The following is a 27449-nucleotide window of genomic DNA, read 5'->3' on the forward strand; positions in this document are numbered from 1 at the left end:
CCAAAATTTTATATAAACCCTTCGGAATCATTGATGATAACTCTATCGGGGCTTTGCTATATACATTATACTCTACAATGACTTCCTCTATAGCTCTTTGATCATTCTCATCACAATTTTCATAATATTTAGATATATCCTTCAAATTCCCTTCCTTTACTATTGCATCAACTATCTCACTTAATGAAATAGGGGGCACAATAGTGTAGTTATGTTCTAGCTTTCCAAACTTCAAAGCTTCATCAAGCTCAAACTTGGGCTTCTTGTTGGGTCGAGGATTTCCGGATTGTTTAGCTCCAACTCTTGGCTTTTTTCTTGGCTAACCTTCACCGAATGGTGGCTTCTTGACTACCATAGCTAAATTAGCAGTCTTCTTCACTTCCCTCACTGTTTCATCAGATTTTATCTCTTCCTCTGTAGTGGCTACTACATAGACTCTCTCAGGATTCCCTTTCTTTCTCTTCTATGCTCCACCAGATGATTTGGTTTGAGGCTTATGTGGAGGGATAGGCTTCTGAGAACCGAAGGAAGGTACTGAATTGGTTTGTATTGTCTTAGTAGGAGTTAACAGTTTAGTCTTCTTTGATTTTATGATGTCCTCTTCTTTTAGGATGTTCTGCTTATGAGCCCTATAGACTGCTTCCTTTGTAATTCCCATATCTTCAACAATTTGTTCTACTGCTTTTCTTACTCTCTTCTACATACCAAACTTGGTAAATTGAGAATGCAAACTTAAACTTTTCTATTTATAGGTTCAAAATCTCTCTTTCTTCTCATCTACCAGCTTGCTCAAAATATGTTGAGCATACATGTCAAGAGCATTAGCATCAACTTCATACCCCATGGGCATGATCCACACTATCCTAGGCTCAACAACTTCCATTAGACATTGGTCAATTTCCACCATGAAGAATATTGTGTCCTCATACTTCTTCACAATCTCCTTCGAGATCCTTTCCCTACTCTACATCATGCCTTAGAAGGATTTGAAGTAACCCCATAGGATAGCATTTTGTGCTTGATCATCTCCTAATCCTTGTAAGGCTTCCTTGATCTGCACCACCACCGGTTTGTCATATGTCCATTGAATTTTGCCTACATCAAGGATCTCCTTCATGAAATAGAAGGCCAAATAGATAATTAAAGTGTCAAACTTAAAAACATGCTTCTTATCTTGCTTTATTTTCTTCAAAATGCTCATCAATTCACTCTGCAGTACTTCACACAAGTCATATAACTTGTCATCCTTAAGAATTTGATATGCTACATATATAGTGGTACTCGAGACTGAGTTATTTCTGCTAGAGTAATATACCTTATATCCTATCACCATGGATGTTAATCTCGCATCATACTCAATGATATCACTAATTATCATTGATTTTCTATAATGTTGAGAACTAGTTACCTCTATCATTGTTGCGTTCTTCACATTCCTTAGACTGGGGACTTGACTGATTACATTCAAACATGTCACCACTTGGCTAGTATTCTTAGTAATTTTGTATGGTTTATCAAGCCATAAAAATTCATCAAGGACCCTACTTAAAATGTTCCTAACCCATTTGAGTTCATCAAAAACCACAAAGTTCACAAACTGAATGAAACCCTTATCCTTCAATGATTTGAAATCAGATTTTAGGTTGCCCATACCACCTATCATATGCTTGGTGTATAGTGATAGCATTTAAGCATTTCCAAGCTCCTCAATATTGCAATGGATATATACCCTAATGTCTTCAATGTGAAATACGTCATATGGAATAGATGAGAATGCACCATTTGGATCATCTTCTGTTGATTAGTATGGATTCTTCTTGAACTTTGGCCTTTCCCTATCAGTTAGATAAAAAAAAGTGGAGTTGCCACACCAAAACCAAATGATACCATTATCAAAATCTAGGTTATGAATAAATGGCTTAGAAAATACCTTTTTGACTACAACCAGATGCACAAAATATTCGATAAATCCTTGCAAGCTCTATTTAGTTGTACAATCTTCTTCACCACACTCTTCTTCTCTTTCTTTTCGCACGCAATATGAAAAATGAATGTTAAAATTCCCTTTTATCCCTCGAATACCTAACTTTAAGGTACAATAAATGCTCAACCCTAAAGTCCTTTTGGATGCTCTGAATCTCATTAACATTGTACCAAAGCATCAAATCTTCTAGATATCTTTTAGCATCATCTATACAACCATCTGCAACCTTCTGGAGCTGGTTATAGATCTCAGAAAGGGGGTTTTAAGGATCTCCATGAAAAGCTACCCCCTAAGGCCAAATGCCTTAGTTACTGGATGAGGTTCCAACACCAGAATTAGGTGTGGACCCATTTGCTACATTTGAATCTTCCTTTTTAACCCACATCTTCTTGTGTTTCTCTTTGATCTCTTCGACCTTTGCTTTGCCCTTTTTATCTTCTTTGTTCTTGTCTGTCGGAGCATTCTTGCTCAAATTCTCGCTTCTACAATATTTTGCAATATGATCGAATTTGTTGCAAGCATAACAAACAATGTTGTTTCTCTAATTAGGCTTAAAATTACCTTGATTTCCTTTTGATCTGCATTGGTTAGCAATATGATCAAATCTTCCACAAGCATAGCATCTCACACTCCTCCAATTTACCATACTTCTGCATATAACTGACTTATGACCATATTTATTGCAAGTTGAACATTTTCCAAAGAATGATGAATTATTTTGATTAGCTCTATTTCTACATTGACTTGCCATATGACCAAATTTATTGCAAATAAATATTTACAATTAAATTTATAAGCATTAGGTTGTCTTACTGGAGATCTCTTGTTCTTCTGATGATTTCTTTGACCAAATCCGTAGCTTTCTCCTTTCTCAAATCCAAGTCCTCCTATCAATAGGCAGCAAATAGGCATAAAATGCATAAATCAGATTATCAAAGAGTGAATCACAACTCTAAATCTAATTATTACTCCTAACTAACAATGAAATAAAGCTACTATCAATTGAATTAAAGTAATCTATCTAAGACTCCCTCAATTGACATGGAAAGGCTTCCATTGCTCTTCTCCATTGTTGTTGATGTAGGTGGCTCTCAGGTATTGCATTGATTTCCTGCATAAGATAAGCAACAATATTGAAGACTGTGATTTTGGATTGAATTGAGAAAAGAGGTTGAATTTATAGATTTCCAACACAAAGGGGGTGGGAAATGGAACTCAAGTGTTGATTGATGGATAATTGATTTAGATTGATCAGTGAACTCAATTGATTGATTTGTTAACTCATTTGATTGAGTAGTCAACTGGATTGATTGAAGAGTGAACTCAATTGATTGATCAGTAGATCGAATAGATGGATTAGTTGGCTGGATTGATTGGAGAGATAAGTGGATTGATTTTGAGTTAAAAAGGATGATTGATGAGTTAACTGAGTTAACTAATTTGATCATTTAGTTTTGATTTTAGCATGTGTTGTACGAATTTGAAATTGAATTTGATTTTCATTTTCAATTTGGATTTGAATTTGGTCATTCGAATTCTGAAATGCACATGAAATTAACTAAAATTCAGATTTGGGGAAAATGTGAATTTGGAAATATGAAATTAAATGAAATGATATGAAATTTGAATTTGGGGAAATATGAAATGAAATTAGATGGTATTATGTGAAATTATAATTTGGGGAATTTGGAGGAATAAGTTAATTAATTTAAATAATATAAATGAAATTATTTAAACTTAGGAGATAGAATTGATTAAATAATAAAGATTATTTAATTAAAGAATAAATCATAATTAATTAAATAATTGATATTTAATTAATAATTGAGATATGGTTAACTGATTAAAATGATTTGAGAATAGAAATAGAATAATTAGAAGTGTTGAAGGGCATTGATTAGAAGAAATAGTTAGTTTAATCAAATAATTAAAAAATTACTTAATTAAATAGACGAATAATTAGTGTAGAATTAATGAGACATTTTTAGGTATCTACATTTACCCCTCTTTGAGACAATGTTGGAATGACGTTGTTTCAAAGAAAATGAAAAGAAAAACTACCCCAGTATACCCCGATGACGCTAGGGTATAATGCCCTCTTGGAAAAAGTGGTCGGGAAAATGTGAAATGTAGACCAATTTTTCATAAATGTGGTAGATAGTTTTTAGATGAAATTTGAAATGTTTACAACTGCATTGAATTTGGAGGGGTCCACGGGCATTTATGTTGAAAAAACCCTAATTTTGAGCTTATAAATTGATGATCGGTATGGATTTGAGCTCATTTGCATTGTTTTGTTTTGAAAAGAATTCTTTAGAGATATTAGTGCTTTCAGCGTCCTTGGAGCAAAATGGTAGGTCATAAAGCGAGGCTACATTTATCCAAGCGAGTATGATCTTATCAAAGACCTCCTGGCACTGGTGGCATGGTGAGTTGCCTGATTTTTTGCCAGTATATGTCTATATTTTACAAAAAAAAATTAACCGTTTTTTTGGTGTGTCATTTTTTAATCATGTCACAATTGAGTATCGATATTGCCACAATTGATTTAATCATGTTGCAATTGAGTTTAATGCTTCGTACTTGATATTTTTTGTTGCATTTGATAATGGTGTATCACATATGATAACATTGTGTCGCATATGAATGTTTTGGATCGCATTTGATAATATTGTATCGCATATGATAATTTTGATTCACATTTGGCATAAATATGTCGCATTTGCTTCTTTGATTTTGCAATTAATATGAAAGGCCTGTTTTATTTTTTTTATGTCCTGACAATTTTGATGGCATATTTAACTCATTTTTATATTTTCCAAATGCAGGCACATTATCCAATACTTCTTGCTAGGCAGACACAGCCAGATAGTCTTGATCAACGTCATGAGTTGGATGTAGAGGGTACCGCTTTGTTATGACAAGCTAGATTATATTATATAGCACATTTGCTTGAGGTTACGACCGACAGGGCTATGATTACTGCTTTGATTGAGCAGTGGCATTTAGAGACATGTCATTTTCATCTACCGACTGGTGAGGCATCTATCACACTTGAGGATGTGTGGCATATTTTACACATTATGATATCTGGTAGGCGAGTTACTTTTGTTGGCATATGCACACTCCAATGAGACATTGTATGTGATTGAAGGTTTTGTCATTGATGGCAACCTTACAATCCTATTACACCAGCAAGGCATTACATCAGCAAGGCATTACACCAGCATCAGCAGATCACACTCTACACCGGCACCGGTAGAAAAAGGAAGCATACCGGCACAGAGGCCGACAGGATTTTTGTTATATTATATTTTTGTTTATTATTGTAAAAACCTTGTAAGCCAACTTGATATCATTGTAAAATGACTCTTATATATAAAAGAGATCATTATAGACATTTTGTAAGGAAGTGATGTAAGTGAAAAAGTAAGGAGAAAAAGATTAGGCAGACCTATTATGCGAAATATAGGTTAAGGGGTATATGTAAAGAACAGAGCAAAAACTGGTACTGAATCTGGCATTGAAGATGCTATTGTAAAGCAGTACAAGTTATTGGATTTGCATAATCTACATTATAAGTCAATGAGACTTCCCATTTGAACAATGAGCTCTAGGCACTTGGCCTTCCTGCATGTGCAGGTCCCTATTGTAAGTAATATTCTCTTATTGGCCAGTAAGTGAATATTGCGGGTCACAAATCCCACCAAGGTTTTTCCCACACCTGGTTTCCTCATTAAATCATTGTGTTATGGTGTGATTTTCATGTGGTGTCTTTCTTTTCTGTTTATTGCATTATTTCTTGCATACCGGTACACTGTTATAATATGTTCTGCATGTTTTAAGTTGAGAAATTCTAATTACCGGTTAGATACTGATTCACCCCCCTCTCAGTATCTATGGGAATCCTAACACTCGGTATCAGAGCCTGGTCCTCTATTTTCAGAAGCCTAACAACTTGAGGAAGATCTTGACACCAGTAAAGATGGAAAATCTGATGAAGCGACTAGAAGTAGCTCTTTCAAACTATGATGCAGAAAAATTGAAAAACATCAAACTTGAAGATGATCTAAAGGCAGCTCAGGATATCATTCAAACACTTCAAGGGAATTTTACCATTGCAAGAAACAAGAGAAGAGAATTATGTGAAAAGTTGCAAAATGAGAATGATGAAAAGGAATCACTTAATGATGAGATAAGCAAGCTAAAATTGGAGAACATAACAATGAAGAATGAGACGCAAGATATGACTATGAGATTCTGTAAAGAAATTGAAGACAGGAAGAACAATGAAGAAGAATTGACCAAAAGACTAAGTGATGCAGCAAATGAGAACACAAGACTTAGCTATGAAAATGACCTATTAAAGACAAATCTGATGCATACTCAGAATGACTCAAATGAACTGATGAGACGGAAAGAAGTCCTAGAAAGAGATCTAGATATTGCAAATCAACATAAAGAAAAATTCAAGAAAAGCTTAGAGGAACTTGGTAACTTGCTGAAGAATCAAAAACCTAAAGGTGACACTTCTGGAATTGGCTTTGAAGTTGGAGAAAGCTCCGGTACTGCAAACACTTAGAATCACAGCAAACCGGTAAGACAACCTAATGCTTATAAATTCAATGGAAAATGATTTAACTATAATAAGTATGGGCATAGAGAAAATCAATGTAGATCTAGAAATTATTAGAACATCAACACACCCACCGGTCAATGTTCAAAATGCAACAAGGTTGGTCACAACTCTGAAAATTGCAAAATGAATGTGAGATGTTATGTTTGTGGAAGATTTGGACACCTATCTAATCAATGTAGAACACAAACTAGCATAGGTTATGGCAAAGCTATTCAGAAAAATAATGTAATATTGCAAAATTCTGTAGAAGCAAAGGATCACTGGCAAACAAAAAAAGCTCTAGCTTGAAAGGTAAAGAAAAAGTTGAAGAGGTTACGCAAGAATTCTCAAAACAATGGATTAGAAAGTTTGACCTAAATGTTGGGAATACTCCTCCACCGGTAGAACCAATTATTACTTCACCGGTAGGACAGAGTAGTGCTTCACCGGCAGGACAGAGCAGTACTCCACCAACAAAAAGCTCTTCATCAAACTGAAGAAAATCTTCTTTGAGGGTTTGGCAATAAATGAGACATATGCTATTATTCCCTCGGTTAGAGATGAGAAATTGGAAATTACTTTATTACTGGCATACAATGTTAAGTAAATACTTAACCGGCATGCATTTAATGTGGTAGATGGCAAAAAGATCTTAGAAATCTATGGTTTTGGCTCCATTTCATTTCACCGAGATTTCAAACCTACGCAGAGTGCGAAGATTCTGAGCTAAGGCATTTCGAGCAAGAGGAAAGAACACTTCAAGCAATCATCCATCCTAAAGGCAGTGAAAGGTATTTTATCATGGCATCCACCTTTACACTTGAATATATAGAAAACCCTACTATTGTTGAAGTTGTAAAAAGACCTAGGCCCATATTTCAACTAGCTCCCTAGGTAGCAAAGAAAGATGATACTTTAGGTGCTTTTTCTCGAATTCCTAAAGGAGTTGTTTATGCTGAAGACCCCAGAATTTACATTCACTGCAACATTGAGGAACTTGGAGATGAAGAGATTAAAACCATGTTTAAATCTGTCATATGTGATGAATCCGGTAATATAAAAGATGAACATAAGATCATTGAAACCCTAGGATTTACACAGATCCTTAGCATTCCTGAATTCCCCAAGGATGTGATTAGGATAGTCTTAAGCAGGGTACAAGGTGAATTTTTCTAGTTAGATGCAATTCACAAAATCACTAAGGAAGCTGTGAAAGTTGTCACAGGGTTACCAACCACTGGTAAAAGGCCAAATAAAACCAAGAAGGTCTCAAATGATCTAGTTACTCAATTAACTGGAGCTACATCTAATAAAAGGTCCTTAAGAGTCAATGATGTAAAAGATACTAATGTAAGATTTATCAGCATGATATTAGGATATAAGGCAACTCATGCAAACAGACTCAATTCAGTGTCAAGTCTGTGTATTAAGAGTGCTTATGGCATGGTCACAGATAATGCAAAGATTGATGTATGTGAGTGGTTGAAGGATGAATTAATTGACAACTTAGGCAAGAAAAAGAAATCAAGGATAAAGTAATGGAACAAACTGGTATAACAGAGGATGAGTTAGTAGCTCCACAACCTGAAACTCACCTATCACCGGTAGGCACATCTTCAGAGAATGACATTCCTGCAACTTTCAAAATAGTTGTAAGGAAAAGAGATCCCTCACCGGCAACCACACCCTCACCTAGGAGGACAAGACAAAAACAACAAGTAGTGAGATCTTCGGTAAGAAAGGCTACACCAAAGAAGAAACTGACACCCAAGAAGAAGAAGAGAACAAATAAGGACATGGCCCCACTTGACATACTGTTGAATGAAATTACAGAGGAAGGAAAACTAAATAATATAGAAAAATTGTATGACACTCTAACTGCAGATGAAAAAGAACAAGTGGAAAACAGTGTTATATTATATATGGACATGTATAAGAAATTTTTGATGGAAGTAGCGGATGAAGTACCAGATGAACTATTCAAAAGGCTGGAAGCAAGGAGACAAGTAGTAGTGGAACTTGACAAGAAAATAAAGATAGAAAAGCTACTTGTTGTATACCTAGTAAATTCACCCAAAGAAATTGATGACTTAATTGTTGAAGCCAATCGGTCAGTATTTTCTACTCCACACCGGCACATTGCTTTAATGGTTGGAAGAGTTAATGAGGTGAGTGAGGAGACAGAAAATGCATGGGACATTTTCCTAGTAGAAAAAGAAAAACAAGAAGAATATATGAGCCACAAACCTATAAAGGTTTATCAGAAGGATAAGGACAAGGGTAAAGGTAAAGTTGGTGGACCACCTAGTATCAAGGTTAAAGACAACTTAACCCCACCTCCTTTGATTACTCCACCAGTAATAACAACAGCTACAAAAGAACAACTGGCAGTTGAAAGTATGGATGTAGAGGATGTTAATCCTAATCCTAAAGTCTTATATACAGTGGATGTTGATACTCAAAAGATCAACATTGTGGTAGACAAAGATACAGCTGATAAGACTGACATGACTAGTGAGCCTCCGGTAGATAAGAAAACTAATAACACTCAAGAAGTAGAAAAACCATTGCTTAAGGAAATGCAAACACAAACAGACCTACCAGAGGTCAATACAAGGTTGGTTACTTCCACCGGCAATACTCAGAATGTAGGTTCCTCATCATCAGGCTACAAATCAACTAACATGAATAAAGTACTCTTAGATTCAATTAAGAGGATAACAGATTGCAACTCACAAGCTTATAAGGCAATAGATGACACTATCCCAATTTTGAAGGTAATTGCTCCTAACTGTAATATAGACAATAAATATTCTTTAGGACAACTTGATACCTTGTGTAAATATATCACTGAAAACATTGAGAAAATAAAGGAAGAGACATTAAAGGACAAAGTAGAAATTGAAAAACAAAGATTCTTTGATGAGCAGATAAAGAAGTATACTAGGGATTTTGACACACTTCTATGGGAACTGTGTAACTTACTGAAAGAGCACAAAACTCTGTACAAAGACACCTGTAAGACAAACCTTTTAACTGTAGACATAGAAAAGAAAATAAGCAAGGTACAAGATGAAATCAATAAACTTGCTGATACTTTTGTCAACTCATCTGATACATTATCAGTTTTTGAGCAAAAGATAACAAATTTTGAGGAAGAATTACTTAAATTAGAAAGAGAAAAGGATAGAATAGTGAATAAGGCAAAGCTTCTGAGATTAAAACTAAGTCCAAGATTGGATTATCTAGCATCATTGCGGAAGGAAATATTTGAGGCACTAGTACAGGGATAGAAAACACCGGCAGAGCATTTGCAGCACCTCATCGGTACAGTTAAAAGAACAAAGATAGCAATTAGAGACAGTAAAAAGTTTATGGAGAGTATAAACTTAATTTTGGTAGGTCTATTTCAAATTGTGATCACATAGGTACAAGGTTGAAACTACAAACTCTACTGACATCTTGAAAACCTTTGTCATTGATGCCAAAGGGGGAGTAGTGGTGGTATGAGAAAATTCAAATATCATAGGAATCATATGCTCAGGGGGAGCACACATTTTTGGTAACACATTTTTGGATACACTTTTGAAATTTCTCATGAGTGTTGCCATCAATGCCAAAGGGGGAGATTGTTGGCGTATGCACACTCCAATGAGACATTGTATGTGATTGAAGGTTTTGTCATTGATGGCAACCTTACAATCCTATTACACTGGTAAGGCATTACACCGACAAGGCATTACACCGGCATCAATAGATCACACTCTACACCGGCACCGGCAGAAAAAGGAAGCATACCAGCACAGAGGCTGACGGGATTTTTGTTATATTACATTTTTGTTTATTATTGTAAAAACCTTGTAAGCCGACTTGATATCATTGTAAAATGACTCTTATATATAAAAGAGATCATTATAGACATTTTGTAAGAAAGTGATGTAAGCGAAAAAGTAAGGAGAAAAAGATTAGGCAAACCTATTATGTGAAATATAGGTTAAGGGGTATATGTAAAGAACAGAGCAGAAACCGGTACTAAATCTGGCATTGAATATGTTGTTGTAAAGTAGTACAAGTTATTGGATTTGCATAATCCATATTGTAAGTTAGTGAGACTTCCCATTTGAACAGTGAGCTCTAGGCACTTGGCCTTCCTGCATGTGTAGGCCCCTATTGTAAGTAATATTCTCTTATTGGCCAGTAAGTGAATATTGTTGGTCACAAATCCCATCGAGGTTTTTCCCACATCGGGTTTCCTCATTAAATCATTGTGTTATGGTGTGATTTTCATGTGGTTTCTTTCTTTTCTGTTTATTGCATTATTTCTTGCATACCAGTACACTGTTATAATATGTTATGTATGTTTTAAGCTGAGAAATTCTAATTATCGGTTAGATACTGATCCACCCCCCCTCTCAGTATCTGTGGGAATCCTAACAACTTTTGATTGTGATGATGGTATTTCAGCTTTGTGTACATTGTTCGAGCATGAGGAGGAGGATTTACATATCCATGGTCATTATGATATTCATTGAGATGATTTTTATTATGATGGTCTCACTGTTGTGCTTGCTTATACTGTTGTTGGATTATTGATTCCTGGTAGATGCGCCCATGGTTTCCCTGTTGGATGGTTATGTGTTATACATGATATGATTTTGACAGATGTGTATTTGCTTGTGTTCCTTTTCTTCTTGCCACTTTACATCATCAGATGCATGGGATTGTTTACTTGTAGTAGAAATCAGTTGGATGTGGTATTACTTTGCTTCAGACATGGGCTTGGGAACATAGTTATTTTTCGTCCCACGTTACGTATAGATTTAGAGCCAGAGTAGCCATATGCATTTGGGTATACTATTGGTGTGAGGCACAAGGAATCAGGTAACATCTTGTATTGGCGTCATCAGATTGATATCTTACAGTACTTCTCATGGAGACCTTATCTTACTTGTCCTAGGTGGACTAATGATGCTCAGCATCTTCCTTTTTTTCGATAGCAGAGATATCTTATTGGTCGAGATGTGGGTAGTCACTCAGTTATTGATATACATCTTCCTAGCCATGTTCTCGGAATGTTTAGGGAAGTATAGGGTATTCCAGACGTGACAACTAATTTTTCTCATACTACTCGTGAGGTTGGTGATTGGGGTGCTTGTATTCAGCCTCATGTTGCTATTGTTGAGTTTGATGCTCTTGCTCCTATTTTGTGGGGATGGTGGATTGGTATAGCAGATCTAGGGTTTACAGTGTAGTATAGTGTATGGTAGATACATCACAGGCCTATACCTTTGATAGATCTGACAGTTTCGATTGGTGCTCAATAGATTAGACATGGTAGGGTTACCAAAGGGAGAGGTGGAGAGGATAGGGGTGGAGGAGTTAGGGATGGAGGAGGCAGAGGTGGAGGAGTTAGAGGTAGAGATGGAGGAGGTAGAGATGGAGGAGGTAGAGATGGAGGAGGTAGAGGTAGAGATGGAGGAGGTAGAGGTGGAGGTATAGATCTGATAGCAGCAGTTGCAAAGCAGGTGGATAGTGGAGAGGAGAATGTGGATATTGGTGGAGAGACTGCATCTATGAGCAATTCTAATGAGAGTGATGAGTCAGGGTCGAGGTCATTGAGCAGTGATGGAGATGAGGGTGGGGATTATGGATATGATGTGGAGATGCCCCAGGCTACAGAGTTTATAGGTGTGGATAGAAGAGATGAGGAGGGATTGAGAGATCGGGTTAGGCGTTTAGAGGACTCGGTTGCTAGTTTGCGATAGCGGCAGATGGAGGATAGAGATTAGTATTGGCATGCGATGGATGAGTTGACTCCTGAGAGGGATTGGATAGCTACTAATAAAGATCAATTGCAAAGGGAGAGCAATGAAGTAGTTAGGATAACTTAGATCACTATGGATGCATATGATTAGTTGTTTGGGCCAGTGACAAAGGCACGTAGCCAGGCAGATAGACATTTTGTTGCCTCACGCGAGGCTATTTATTATCGGTAAGCTTATGAGAGGGCTAATCCTAAGGGTCAGAGGGAACCTAGTTTTAGTGTTTTCATGGGGATAAGATCGAATCGATCTACCTGTCGACAGACTAGCAGTGGGGGAGTGATGGGGCCACCTAGAGCACCGTCGAGACAGGCTGAAGGTAGAAGAGATGCACCTGTTGGTAGAGGCAGTATAGGTTGAGAGATTGGATATTGATTTTGATGTTGTAGATACGATGTATTTTGACACATTTCTTTATGATATATGATATGCATTCTTGATGAGATTTTTGATGATGAACTTCATCGTCTAATGAATTTTTTATTGTTATGATGAATGCAATATGAATGTGATATCATATAGTGATTTGATGTAGCTTTATGTTGTGATACATAATGGTTGATGAAAACTTTATTATGAGTATGGAATGGTAATGAACATACAATGTGATGATGCTTATATATTTTTGTGTGTCAAAATACATGTTGAAGATCTTAAGAGAATTGTTCGTTGTTAGACGTAGAATAGATAGAAAAAAATCAATCAACTGAATCAATCTTTTTTTATTCTAGATTTTGATGTGATAATGGAAGATATCATAGAAATTTTGATGAGAAAGTCTTCATTGCTTTATTCATAGTGCAACACATTATCATCATTGAGCCTTACTATATAATAATGGAGCTTATTACACCAAGGCATGAGGAACCAAGATGTATAGATATCTCATTGCAAAGAAACAAACATGTAACAGATAAGGAATGAACCCTCCATTCTGGGAATTACACTAGGGGTCGAGGTATGTGTGGCATTCACAAGCTGAATGCTCCTATAATAGACACCCACTAGAGAAATTGCCCCAGAACTTCATTGGTTTAAACCACAAACAACAAAAAAAGAAAAGGATCATGCCCATCATGGCTTCTCTAGTCACTTTTGGACATCCTTGAGTAGCTAAAAGCAATGATCTTCGCCAATTTGATAAAAAGAGTTAACCAAAAATAGACAAAACTAAGCAGTTAGACTGACTGTGCCTTTGCCTTGATATGTTTGATGTGATTTTGATAATGTCTGGTTTCAAAAGTTTTGGACCCCGTATAAGACTGATCTGTCTGGATTCAAGTGTATCGATTATGTTTAAGAAAAGATGTTGATCACGTTGATATTTTGATAAGTCAGTAGATTAGACAGTTGACCAATTTGATTGCAGACATTGTGACAAGATAGTTGTATCCTTTGTTTAACTTCGTGTGAAGTGTTTTTTGGACATCTATTGGGGTGTTTGATTCTTGCGAGACAATTTATTGTAAGTTTTTCAATTCATATTTGAATGTTTTTGGATTGGATTTTGGACTTTTTTTGTATAATTAGAATTTTTTCAGGATCTTTTCTCTGATGTTTTAAATTTTTTCAGGACTTTTATCTGAATGTTTTGATTGATTTTGATGTTTTTTTTATGTTTTTGTTATTGTCTCAGGACTATTTTTGAATTTTTTAGGATTTTTTCAAGATCGCTTTTGATTTTTTAGGATTTTTTCAGGATCATTTTTTAATTTTTAGGATTTTTTCCGGATCGTTTTTGAATTTTTAAGATTTTTTTAGTTATCCCCCCAAGTATGCAGACCTAACATGATGATGCATAATGTGGTGGACACAATAAATATTTGATATGAGTTATACTAATACAGGATGCATGACAAAAATGCAGTTCTTGTTCGAACAAGGATGAGTGTGTGTCTTTCATTCTGAAATGCACTAATTGGATTAAAGGTGTGAAACATTTCAGAGATAGGAGTTCAATCCATTCCCAAAAGACTTAGACCATCCAGCCTAACTCACTATATAACCAAGATTTATGAATGGAGGTGCGGAAAACTTCTCCATCAATTCTTGAAATTTTGATCTTCTCTTGCCCATGTGTGTGCATTTGAGTTCATTCTAACTCTTATAACCATCAAAGACCCTTGGAATCCTATGTGGCTAGCTACGTGAGTTATTCTGACTTCAAAAGCAACTTGGATAGAGCCTCGCTGCCAGCAAGCTTTTAAGGCTCTGACGAGGTTATGCTCTGTAATCTCTCAAATATTTCTCCATTGCCAGCAGGCGTCCATAGCCTTGATGGAGTTACTTGCAGGTTCCCATAGTCAATTTTTCTCTTTTCTGTCACACTTGTATGCGTGATATTTCAATAATATATCATCATTTTTTTTATTTTTTGTTTGTTTGTTTTTCCTTGAGATTGACATAACACTTTTTTATTTTATTTTCTTGCCTTGAATTGTAAGTAATAAAATCCCCTTGGGTATGACAATTACAGCGGCGTTAAAGCAGAATATTATATTTTTCACTAGCCACATGATTAACTAGGTATATGTAATGACTTAGAGATTTTTTTTTATTAATGTGTGAGATATAGAAATTGATATATTTTTGGTAACAAGACTTGATAAGTCAACCTCTACCCAACCAAGGATAAAGCTTAATCACAACGTGACGTTGAGGATGAATGACTAAAGACTTCCTAAAGACTTCATGAACAAGTATCTAGGAAAGGAGACAACCTTCGCTCCTCTCAGTGCAAGCAGGTGAATGACCCAGACAATCACCCTATTTTATTGATGTAACTATAAGAAAATGCAAAGCGGTAAAGAAATATGTGAATGCACTACTAAAAATTGAAATGAACCCACCCTTAGATGTAATATCTTTTTAGGTGTATACTGTTGATGGGGTCAGGGAGTGAATCTCCCTCCATAGTTTGCAAATGATAAGCGTTATTTCCAATTACATTCGTTATGACAAAAGGACCTGACCAGTTAGGTTCGAACTTCCCTAGTTTTTTGCATTCAACAAGGTTCCTTTGATTTTCTTTAAGGATGATATCTCCTATTTCAAAGTTGTTAGCACATATTTTTACAAAATATTTTTGTGCTATATATGGATTCTTTTTGCATATAGTTCCATCATAAGAGAATTTATTGTTGCATTGTATGTGCAGGTGATATGTTGCAGTGTCTTCATGAAAAGGCATCACTTGGGCATATTCAAGGGAAGTGTTGAGTGTAACGGCATTTTGGTAAACCTCATCTTCACAATTAGTCCCATTGCAAGAGCATTTTTTGGAAGATCAGCATAGAGCAAGGTTATGAGCTTGTTCAAAGATGTCAATGGTGTGGGAGAAACCTTTTGGTATGATTATTAAAAGTTGCATCCATGGAGAAAGGTTTCTTTTGTAAAAAATGCAAAATTTTGCTTATCAAAATAAGTCATCCTAATGAGATCGCTCAAGGAGGACGAAGTATGTTGATCGGAGTAACTCATGTTGATGGTGTTTCCTAAAAGACGTGAGCAGCATGAAGAAGTATGACTTAGTGGTAACCCATCGGGGAGAGTTACGACGATGATATGATAAGAAGTTGGAGTCATCGGAGTAACATACATTATCAAGAATGAAGAAAAAATGTTATCCCGATACCCGATGGGGTTATCAATGGAACTCTTGTCGACAAATGATGGGGCGGTGTATATATAGCAATGTCATCGGGTCATCGAGAAGTCCTAAATTATGTCACCCTGATACCTGGTGGACTAAGTGGAGAAGGCGATTATATCAGAGAGACTTTCTCCGATAAAGTGGTACCAAGCAAGAAAAGGAGCACGACTCACTGGGATAACATACATCATCAGGGAGATGCATTTGAGTCATCCTGATGCCTGATAAGGAAGATGAGATCATCACAGTCAAAGTGATTACATCAGGAAAACCTATGCCAATAGATTGAAGCAACCTGATAAGGAGAGTAAGGTGCAAGAAGACTCATCAAGATAGCTTACATTGTCAGAGAAATATTTTTAGATTTATGTCAATGCCCAATGGGCATAATGCCATAGAGGGCGGATCAATCGGGGAGACTATTACTATCGGAAGGAAGGAAAATATGCTACACTGACGCTCAATGAAGCAATTAGTAAAAGTTACGTTGATCAAAAAGAAAGTTAGATGTCATGGGATCATTGGATGAAGTATTAAGTGACTTATTCCGAAGTCCGATGGAGCAACTGGAGGGATAAATAGAAGGAGGTTTCATCAGAGAGACATACCCTGATTTAACATAAAGTAAAGCTGACTAATAGAAAGGAAAGGAGGATCCATTGGGATAAGTCAAGCCTTGAGGAAAAAAGGGAAATGGCTAGGGTGAGATTTGATGGACTAGTCAGAGTGACCTATGCTGATAGACAAGACAAAAAGGTAATTGAAGGAACACAAAATTTGGGTGGTGCCAAGTAATTGAATTATCGGGTAGGGTTATGCCGACTAGTCATTAGAATGTCCGATACGACAGCCATTATTTAATGCTCGCGATAAGGTGGATTGGATCCGCAAGAAGAAAATCTGATGAATTTTTTATAGTTACAGACCCTAGTCATTGCATATCCATCATAAAGAAAGAGTTTTCGTGCCAGAATTATTCACAGTTTCTTCAGTTGTCAACATTGAAATTGCAGACAAGAAGCACAAGTAATTTAAGAATTCAAGCATTTATTCATGGAGGCTTCTAGTTCACAAGGGAAAAGAAACATCATACAGATTTCAGATACACGGTCTACTAAATCAAAAAAGATGAAGTCTGTGGAGGGTGTGCATAAGCGAAAGATGAACCAGGACATGATTGACCAAATGGAGTCATCTGGTGCTAAGTCGAGGAGGTCTAAAACCTATTTGTCACCCAAAGATCAATTGGAAGATAAGTACAAAGGGGTTGGAGATATCTGGACAACCATAAAGGGCCACAAATTGTTTCTATATCACTACCTAAGGTAGAACAAGGAGGTGCCATTGTCGATCCCTTGGACGACAAATTTGGGTAGACTGGTGGTCCCAAATGTTTTTCTGAATCTCAAACTATTGGAATTTCTTACCATGAAGTACAACAAATAAAAAATATATACCCAATTGCCTAATGGGGATCCATTCATATGGATATCTTTCAGGTCTATTCATGAGGTTTTTGGTGTGTCTTATGAGCCCTACATGCCCCTATCCTTTATAGAACTAGAAGGAGAGTATACCCAAATGGACACCACTCACACAGTGTGGAAGTTAGCAATTCATAAAATGGAGAAGGGACGACTCATAGAGCAGGATGGTCCTCCTTTCGAAATTACTCTGTTCAGGCAATATTTGCAGTACACATATTGGGCATGCGGTCAAGTCTGCGAGGAAGAAGTTCCTGATGTTACAAGGATAGGCCCATTGGTGTTGGTTGCAAACATTCAAATGCATGATCCAAGGCCATTTGATTATGCAACTTACTTGGCAGAGAATTTTCATGAAGGATTCTTGAGTTTGCAAACCGAGCCTAACCCTACTTTCAAATTTTACTCATTGTTAGTGCATATGGTTTTGTTTCATGGGCATATGAAAGGTTTGTGCCAGAAGAATTAAGGGTGACTCCCAAGAGCAAAGATGGACAAGACCAATCAGTTCAATTATGGGTATCCATGTGGGACTCGAGGTTTGACAAGTCACATTATGTGTTGTTTGAAGAATATTTTGTTAAGCCTTTGTACAGATTGTTCAAAGTGGAATGTGATGGGTCTATCTCACCCGAGATCAACAGATTCTTGAGACCCCTTGCTTTTGGAGACACTAGGGTCAACCACAATTGGGGTGACTGGTTTGTATGTCATAATTTCACCTTTTTCATGGTTTATGGTTTTGAGGGTGTTCCATATGTGTCACCTACATTATTTCCTGACATGATTTCTTATTTAGAGATTGTTAGGCAGCTTAGTATGTCAAATGCAAAACATTTGGGTGGCGCACACAAGAAAGTATTTATGTCTGGCACTTTGCATTTTGGAGACTTCACCATTGTATCTACCAAGGCTTATGAGATGATAGAAAAGAAGCTGGTAGAGGAGTACAATTTGTATGGACACCAGGCTCAGAAAAATTATAATCCAGAGGGATATATCCACCACTATAGGAAGAGCCAAAACCTGGGAGAATATTTGCATATACCCATGAAAGCTGAAGATTTATTTAGAAACAAGGAACAGGATGAGGTTGTTGCACTTTTAGAAGAATTGAACCAAAAACTGGAAGAGCGGAAGTAGAGGCTTCAGAAACTAAAAGAAAAAGGAGATTCTGAGAGAGGTTTTGATGAGAATATAGTTGTATGAACCCTTTGTACACCTAAGTTATAAGAAGTGGCAGAGAGCCAGGAGCAAGCCATGGTGAGAATAAATGCCAACACAAATGTGAGAATGGAAGAGCATGCAACTTTTGTTGCAGGTGAAGTTTTTGTACATTCCAAAGAGTTTAAGTTGTTCTTGTACCATTACAAAGGGAAAAAGTTGAGGGAAAGCATCCCAAATGTTACCCCAAAAAATGAAGCAGAGATGCTTAAAATTTTGAAAGAAGACATTGATGCAAAAGTGGCCACAATGACACCACAGAGAGGGAGACAACTTCTCAGTGAGGCAGGCATCATTTTGTTCCCAGGATGGGACTTAAGTGCTTCTTCATTTTTGACAGCTTGTTGCATTCTGATAGAAAGGATGTAAAGTTAGACATACAGGGTGTTGATGACATTTTTATTGGATCGAGATATTATCCAAATGAATAAGAAATGTTGCTTTGGGCCCTATACCCTCCAAATAAAGACCCAATATCATAGATTTAGATAAGGAATTTGGGCACATGATGAAGCTGAAAGTGGGGGAAGTTCATCCAATTGTCACCGTAGATTTGGGGATTGACATTGCAAAACTGAATAAGGCCCAAATGTAGTGGGTGTTAAAAGAGGGTAAAAAATATAAGAATTTATATGAAGACCTATTGAGAAGTCGTGGTCATGAAGTGCCATAGATAACTGATACTGGTGTGCAATGGAAAAAGAAATATGAAGAGCAAATGAAAGAAAACATTAAGCTAAGAAGGCAAATCAAGACTGTCAGGGTAGATGTTGCTTGTGTTTTGTTGACAAACAGGTTTGAGCATTTGTTTGAAGTTCTCAAAGAATTCTGGAAAAATTGTCAAAAGACCTAGGACAATATGGCTTCTCATGAAAGAACTTTGAAGAGGCTGAAGGCATTGTTGAAAGAGAAGAGTGTCGATGAGATAATTGTTGAGCAGATCCAGAGAAGGTTGAACAAGCATAAAGCATTTGGTGTAGACATTAAGCAGGAATTTACCAATTGTAAAGATATTGTTAGGTATGGTGTACTAGATATTGTGGATGATGTAGAGCAGTTAAAGGACAAAGGGATTTGGATTGCAGAATTCCATAATATACTCAACACATCCCTTAATGTTTCCCGGGTAGATGTTTTGGATATGAAGGAGGTAGGTGAGTAGATGGAGAGACTAGTTACCATGGAGATCAATGTTAGGGATACTGTATTCAACACCAGCACTCACAAGGACAACAATTATTTGGAGCACATACAAAAGTGTGATACAATACTAGATGACCAGAACTAATTTTTATTTTATTTTGTGTCTAGTAGTTAAGCAGTTAGGTGTTAGGTTTTAGTTAAGTTTAGTTTAACAAGATGAAAGGGTGTGTCCTTTCATTTGAATCCTTTGGCTCACACATATGTAGTGAGTCATTTTTGTATCATAAGACACAATTTTCATCTTTCAGAGACCCTGCTAGCTAGGCTACAAGTATTATGTTTTAAAAAGGTCTAGTAGGAATGAGAAGTTTATTCTATGCAAACTAAATGTATTGGAGTATTTGTAAGTGTAGTTCTTGTGTACATTCTTATTCCAGAAGTTAATATACAATATTTCATATTTTTATCTTCAGATCATTGTGTGTAATTTTGTGTTTGATGAAATCATTTGTCCTCTTGATAAATCTTTTGGATTTGTTGTGATGTGCAATCACATGATGTTGTATCAAATGTAAAATTGGGTTTTTATTGTTCATGCCACACATAATGAAACCTTCACAGTGATGGTCTTATAATTGTCTCTTGAGCTGATAGTGATTCTTGTCCACAAAGTTATTCATTAACTATCAGATAAAGGCACTGGTCTATTATTAATCTTTGTTGAATAAGTTTGTATGCATTAGGCCTTATCAAAGAAACAAATCTTCTAATTTCTATAAGTACTGCTCATCTTCATAATTTCTTAAAGTCCTAACAGTAAAGCTTTTGCATAATACAACTATACACACACTTATTTTATTAGTTTTAAAGGCATTCAATAAAAAGCACTTTTGTTAGCATAGTTGCGGAAAAACCTTTTGCCATCTCTGCAATTGCTAATTCCCATAGTTTAAATCCACTCAAAACAAACCTCTTTTGTGCTTGGGAGTGTAAGGTACACCCACTTGGGTTTAGTGGAGCCTAAAGTGGAGAGGGATTTGGTCTTCAACCATCCATGTGGCTGATTGGATCAACTGAGGATTAGGCAAGTCTTTGGTTTTCCAATCTGTGGTTTTGGGTACCAACAAAAGCAACATGGGTTGACTCATTTGTGGTAACTTCTTCTCATTCTATTTTGGTAGCCTTGTAAATGGTTTAGAGCGCTTTGTCATTTTTCATCCAGGAACTCTAATTCTTGCAAATGTGCTATTCTATAGTTTTCTTCTGAGATAATTTTTTTAAGAGAGACTCTTAGTGATGGCAATTCTACTTCGATAGGTAAAATAGCTTTTGCTCCATAAACTAGAGAGAATGGTGTTATACCTATTTTCATGTTCGATAAGCCCATAGAGTTGGGTTGATTTGGAGATGCCACTCTCATCCACTATTGTTAGCAACTTTCTTTAAGATTTTCAAAATAGTTTTGTTTGTTGCCTCAGCTTGACAATTGCTTTGGGGAAGGTATGATGTTGCAAAACGTTGTTGGATTTTAAAATGTTCACAAAGCTCACTAACTTCTTGATTTTTAAAGGGTCGGCCATTATCAGTCACAATGTACATAGGTACCCCATACCTGCAAATGATATAATTCAGGATGAATTTCGCTATTTGTTTTCCTGTTGTGAGAGTCATCGGGATTGCTTCTAATGCCCAAGATCTAATCCCCATTGTGAAAATGGTCGTGGTGATGTTATTGGCTCAAGTGTTGATTGATAGATATCTGATTGGTAGATAACTGATTGATTGGTAGGATTTATTTTTCCTACAAGATCTAATCCCCATTGTGAAAATGGCCATGTTGATGTTATTGGTTAAAGATCTTGAGTAGGTGCATGAATAAGATTGCCATTTATTTGGCATTTCTTGCATTTTTGGACATACTTGTAAGTGTCCTTTTACATTATGGGCCAATAATAACATGTTCGCAACAGTGTTTTTGCTAGAGCATGTCCAGATGAATGTGCACTACATATTCCATCATGAACTTCTATCAAAGCGATTTGTGCTTTCTGAATATCAAGGCATCTGACTAAGGTGTTGTCTACACTTTTTCTGTATAGAGTATCAACAATAATTAGATGTTTTGACGATTGTCGGATGAGTGCTTTCCTTTGAATCCGTGAAACATTGGGAGGTATATATTGATCATGCAGGTATGCATATATATCTTTGTAATATGGAGACTCGGGTCCTACTATTATACAAACATATTCAAAGGATGGTATTACATAAGCTGGGACAATGAGTTGTTCCACTTGAAATTAAAAGTGAGTTCCATCATTTGGCATATCCAAGAGAGACCCTACTGTTGTCATTACATCTGCTACCCTGTTTTGCAATCTCAGAATCTATTCAAATGTGATCTTGGTGAAGTGTTTCTTGTATTCTTCTACCAATTGTTTGTATGGTTGTAACTTATCATCTTGTGTATTATAATCATCATAGACTTTATTAATGATGAGTTGTGAGTATCCAAAGACCTGTAAATCTTGGATCTTCCATTGTAGTGTAGTGTGTAGTCCTACCATCAGGGCTTCATATTCAGCAATGTTATTGGTACAAGGGAAGCTAATCCTAAATGATTTGGGAATTGAATCTCCTTGAGGAGTTATGAATAGAATCCGTACTCCTGCTCCATGATTTATATGTGAACCATCAAAGAATAATTCCCATTGTGTCTATGCCGATAGTGTAAACATTGATTCATCTAGAAAATCTATTACCATTGGATGATTATCTTGTAAAGGTGCTTCTGCAAGTTGATCTGCTATGATTTGTCCTTTTATGGCCTTTCTACTAATATATTCGATGTTGAATTCACTGAGTATCATGACCCATTTTGCAAGTCTTATGGTGAGTGTTTCTCTATTCATCGGGTATTTGAGTGGATCAAATTGTGCAACAACTTGTACTTTATGACTCAACATATAATGTCTTAGTTTTTGTGATACAAAGACTACTGCAAGACATTCTCTTTCTATTTGTGTGTAGTTGAGCTCATATCCGATGAATGTTCTACTAATGTAGAAGATAGCCCTCTCTTTTCCTTGTTCATCTTGTTGTGCTAGGAGAGCGCCTAAAGAATAATGTATTGCAGCTATGTTTAGGAGTAATGGTTTCCTATGTACAGGTGGAACCAATATTGGAGTGGACAATAGGTATTCTTTTAGTTTCTCGAATGCCTCCTGGCATTGTTGTGTCCATTTAAATGTAACACCTTTCTTTAGAAGATATTGAAATGGTTGGCACTTTTCTGCCAATTGGGATATGAAGTGCCTTATGGATTGTAATCTCCCTTGTAGACTTCTAATTTTCTTGAGTGTAGCAGGTGATGGCATGTTTAAAATATTCTTCACTTTCTCTAGATCTATTTCAATTTTGTTATTGGATACAATTGGTGATGGGAACCTAGCACTCCAAGAATATAAGCTTTGATTTTCTTTTAGTTTTGTGTGTTAATGTGTGATTTAATAATGGCCCAACCATTGAGGACTCAGTAGAGCCATGGTTGAGCTGTCCAAATTTTGGTTTGAGTCAATTGTGCTCAGGATGCCATTAACCGGAGAAGTGAGATGCCTAGGTAGTTCACAAGCAAGATACTCCAAATGAATATATTCATGAATTAGGAGTCAATTGAGTTGTGTTTAGGTCTTGTAAGGTGTTTGAGGACTTTCAAGAGTCCTAGAATGCAATAGAATGCAAAATGGCATCCTGGAGAAAAAGTTGTCAAAAGTTGTTGAGCAACATTTTGTAATTTCTTGTAAAAGTTGCATTTTTGCTTATAGGCGTTAGGTAGTTGGTTGAACCAACTAAAACTAGTGGATATAAGCCAAATTTCACTTCATTTTATGATTTGGAGGACTGGATATACAAGAGCAAGTTTTCGGTTTGTGAAACAATCTAATTTTCATTGGTTTTTGATAGTTTTGTCTTGTTTTCATTGCTTGTATGGTCCAGTACGGACTAGATGGTGTAAAATCATTGCCATCTTTGTATGTTCATTGTATTTGATTTCAATCAGGTTGATTTTCAGTTTTGATTGTTCCAAGTTGTAAAGATTTCTCTCATTCTTTGCAATTAGGACCAAAACCCTTACAAGTAGGGTTTAAGAGCAAGAAATGGCTCTATCCTAGGCATTCTTTGATGGCACTTGTTGAAATAATTAAGAATGATAGGTTAGGGTCGGTATATAGTTCTGGAATAGAGTGTGTGGTGTTGCAGGTCCAGGAGGAGGAGAAAAAATGAAGAGCTAGGCTCACCGTTGGGAGTAGGTGAGTTAGGACAGTAAGCAAAGTGTGATTTGTGAGCACTTGGAGATTGATGCAGGCCCAAGTGGCATATGTATGGAAATCCCTCAAAGTGTCCTTGAATGTTTCTAAGGTGTTTAGATCAGGATTTGTTAGGTCCAACAATGAAAGCTAATGTACTGAGAGGGGAGGGGTGAATCAGTACTTCAAAACTTTTCTTCAAAAACAATCTTACTGATAAACATAAACTGTGTATAATTGATCTCATAACATATAATGCTAAAACATAATCATCGAAATAATAATCATACACATTTCACTCCATAACACAAAGATTTTGGTTATGCATAAACTCTTGGTTAGAGAGAAAAACTGCGGTGGGGATGGCACCCACAACTTCACTACTGCAATAATAAAGGTTGCTCGGTTAGAGCTACATGTTTAGCTATTTCTGATAGCTTACCCTGTTAGGAGTATCAAGATCTTTTAGATATAGCTTGCTAAAGGATTTTACAAACACTTTTACAAAATGTTGTACCTGATTAAAGGCTTTACAATTTATAGACCTTGTTAGAGTCTTTTACCCTGTTAAAGGTTTCTAACACGACTCAAAATAAATCAATCAAAATCTTTACAAATATCTACAACTTTACATCTGAAATGTTATAGCAGATTCTATGTGCTCAATATGAAATTACCATGCTCATAGCATACCTCGGTAATTGATAGATAAACTAGGTGACCTCTTCTGTATTCTCTATCCCTTAAATTGTTTTTTGAAAATCTTCTCAATGACCTCTAAATACCTCTGTTCAATCATCACATCTTAACTTCTTTCATTATCAACTCATCATCTTCCCTCTATATTAGATGTTCAAATTACACTATATATATATAGATCTCTCAGGCGATGATCTTGTTCATACACCGATTATAGAAGCATGTTTTATCGAATGAATAAACATAGAAATTATTTCATTGGATAAACTTTCTCAAAATCATACAAATCCTTAAGTGCAATTCCCTATGAAATAACGATTCCATGTTCTCAAATCGTGTAACACGTTTCCACATGTGTCCAGGTTCATTGAATCTGGTAACATGTTTCTACTCGGTTCAGATTAACTCGGTATACCTTCTTTGTTACTCGGTGGACATAAGAACTTTACTCGGTAGGCAGCTCGGTATATATCATCTCGATGACTAGCCTTTCTCCTGTAACCGACACCCTTAGTGCTTACCGACTGAATATCCTGGTAGTATTAACCGACTAGATTATATAGAATGACTTTGGACATAAAACTAATGACAACTTAGTAAATAGTAACAATCTCCCCTTTTGACATTAGTTTGGTATGTTTGACAAAACTCCTTTCAAAGTCATAACACAAAATCTATATACTTACAAAATTTGACTGAAATGACAGTATATACATTCATTCAAATACATACTTCAAATACATAATCCCCTTATCAATATGTTGAACAAAACTTGATTTGCATGCCCCTGATGTGTCCATGCTCCCCCTGTCAATTTCATCTATACACTTGGTAGATAGTATGAACTCGGTACATCGGTACACTCCCCCTTTTTGACAAACATCAAAACTAGTTACCACTTGGTGGGGGAAACTAATCAAAAATAGATTTATACTTAGTGCGAGCATCGTTGAGATCATTGGTAAGTGCACCCTTGACACTTTCCATTAAGGAATTTTGAGTAGTAATATTAGCTAACAATGAAATCAAACCATCTAGCATGCTTCCTTCTGCTTGTATGGACAGTTGAGTAGCTCGGTTGATCTGCTCTTGTACTGATGATAGATGGGGAATGAATAATGTCTGAAGAGTCATAATATCCATCCTTATTTTGTGCTCGTCATCCCTAAGTTCTAACTACTGAGCCATAAGAGGTTGTAGCTTTGTATAAAAATTCCGAATAGAATTTGGCTCGGTAGTTAGTTTATTGGAGAGATCGGTAATCTCTTTCTCAATGACTTCGGTCTTATGCTTGATATCTTTAATAAAGAATGAAAATGTACATAATTTTTGGAATAAATAAAGAATGTGCTTGAGTTGAGGGGACAACTCAGCAATGAATCCAACAAGCTTGACTTTACCTATAGCAATGGCTTTCTGCACTTCTTCAATCAGCTTGGCAGTTAGCTCTTTTTCTTTTAACTTGCTAAGGTATTATGATGCCTCTACTCCTAATTTTTCCAATTGAGTGAGTAGTTCATCCATTTGCATATGGATGGCAGCATCTTTACTTACAGTAGCTTCAAGTAGCATGTTTGTCAATAAGGTTTTAATCTTCTGAAGTACTCAGTTCTTCTTCTGAATAGCTATCTGTTTTTCTTGTTCTGCTTTGGCTTTACAAAGTTCACCGAATTCAATAAGTGCTTGCCCTTTTATCTTTGAAATGTCAACATTCGGTAGCACAATAGGCTTTGATAGATCTATTTTGAAACTATACTTCTTTTCTTTCTTCTCCTTGGATGATGATGCCTTCACCAGTTGAATGAGTACAATGGCTTTGGAGGCTTGATCTTCCTCGGTATGTTGCTCGGTGAGAGCAGTACTTTTGTCGATTCCTGTAACCTCTGTTGTATCTTTCAGTGATTCCTTGCTTGGGATCTTAGTGGCAGTAGTTTCAGTGCTTGCAGGAGCTGGAGAAGTTTGCTCGCCTGTGGCCTGAGATGTAGATTCACGTTGAGTAGCCTTTTGATCCTCATTGCCTTGTTCAGTGTCCTGAGGTTGCTCGGTTGACACTTGTGGAGCTACCGGAGGATACGACTTAACCTATTCCAACACTGATTCACTAGATACCAATTTGGCATAGGCATTTCCTTCTATCATTTCTTCTTCCTTTGCCTCAGTGTTCATGACATCCTCATCTAGTTGAATAGTTGAAGCAGGATCTTGGTTGGTGATGTCAACTATTTCCACTTCACTTTGAGGTTCTTCAGTCTTAATTCAAAAAATCTCTTGCCATTTTTCTTTAGTCTCCTTTTCTACTTCAAGATAGAGTCCATTCATCATTTTCAAGGCCCTTTGCTTCACTTGAAAGTTTGTCTGGTAGGTTTTCAAATGATTTCTAATATCATCTACCGACATGTCTAGAAAGAGATGTACCAAAACTCTTTCTCTTATCTGCTTCTCCAAGTCCATAGCATATTTCCATCTGTTGTCAATATGAGAATATAATGCTTTTGGAAGAAAATCAGTTACTTCCA

Source organism: Cryptomeria japonica, chromosome 10, assembly GCF_030272615.1.
Source record: "Cryptomeria japonica chromosome 10, Sugi_1.0, whole genome shotgun sequence".
In the NCBI taxonomy this organism is placed as follows: Eukaryota; Viridiplantae; Streptophyta; class Pinopsida; order Cupressales; family Cupressaceae; genus Cryptomeria; species Cryptomeria japonica.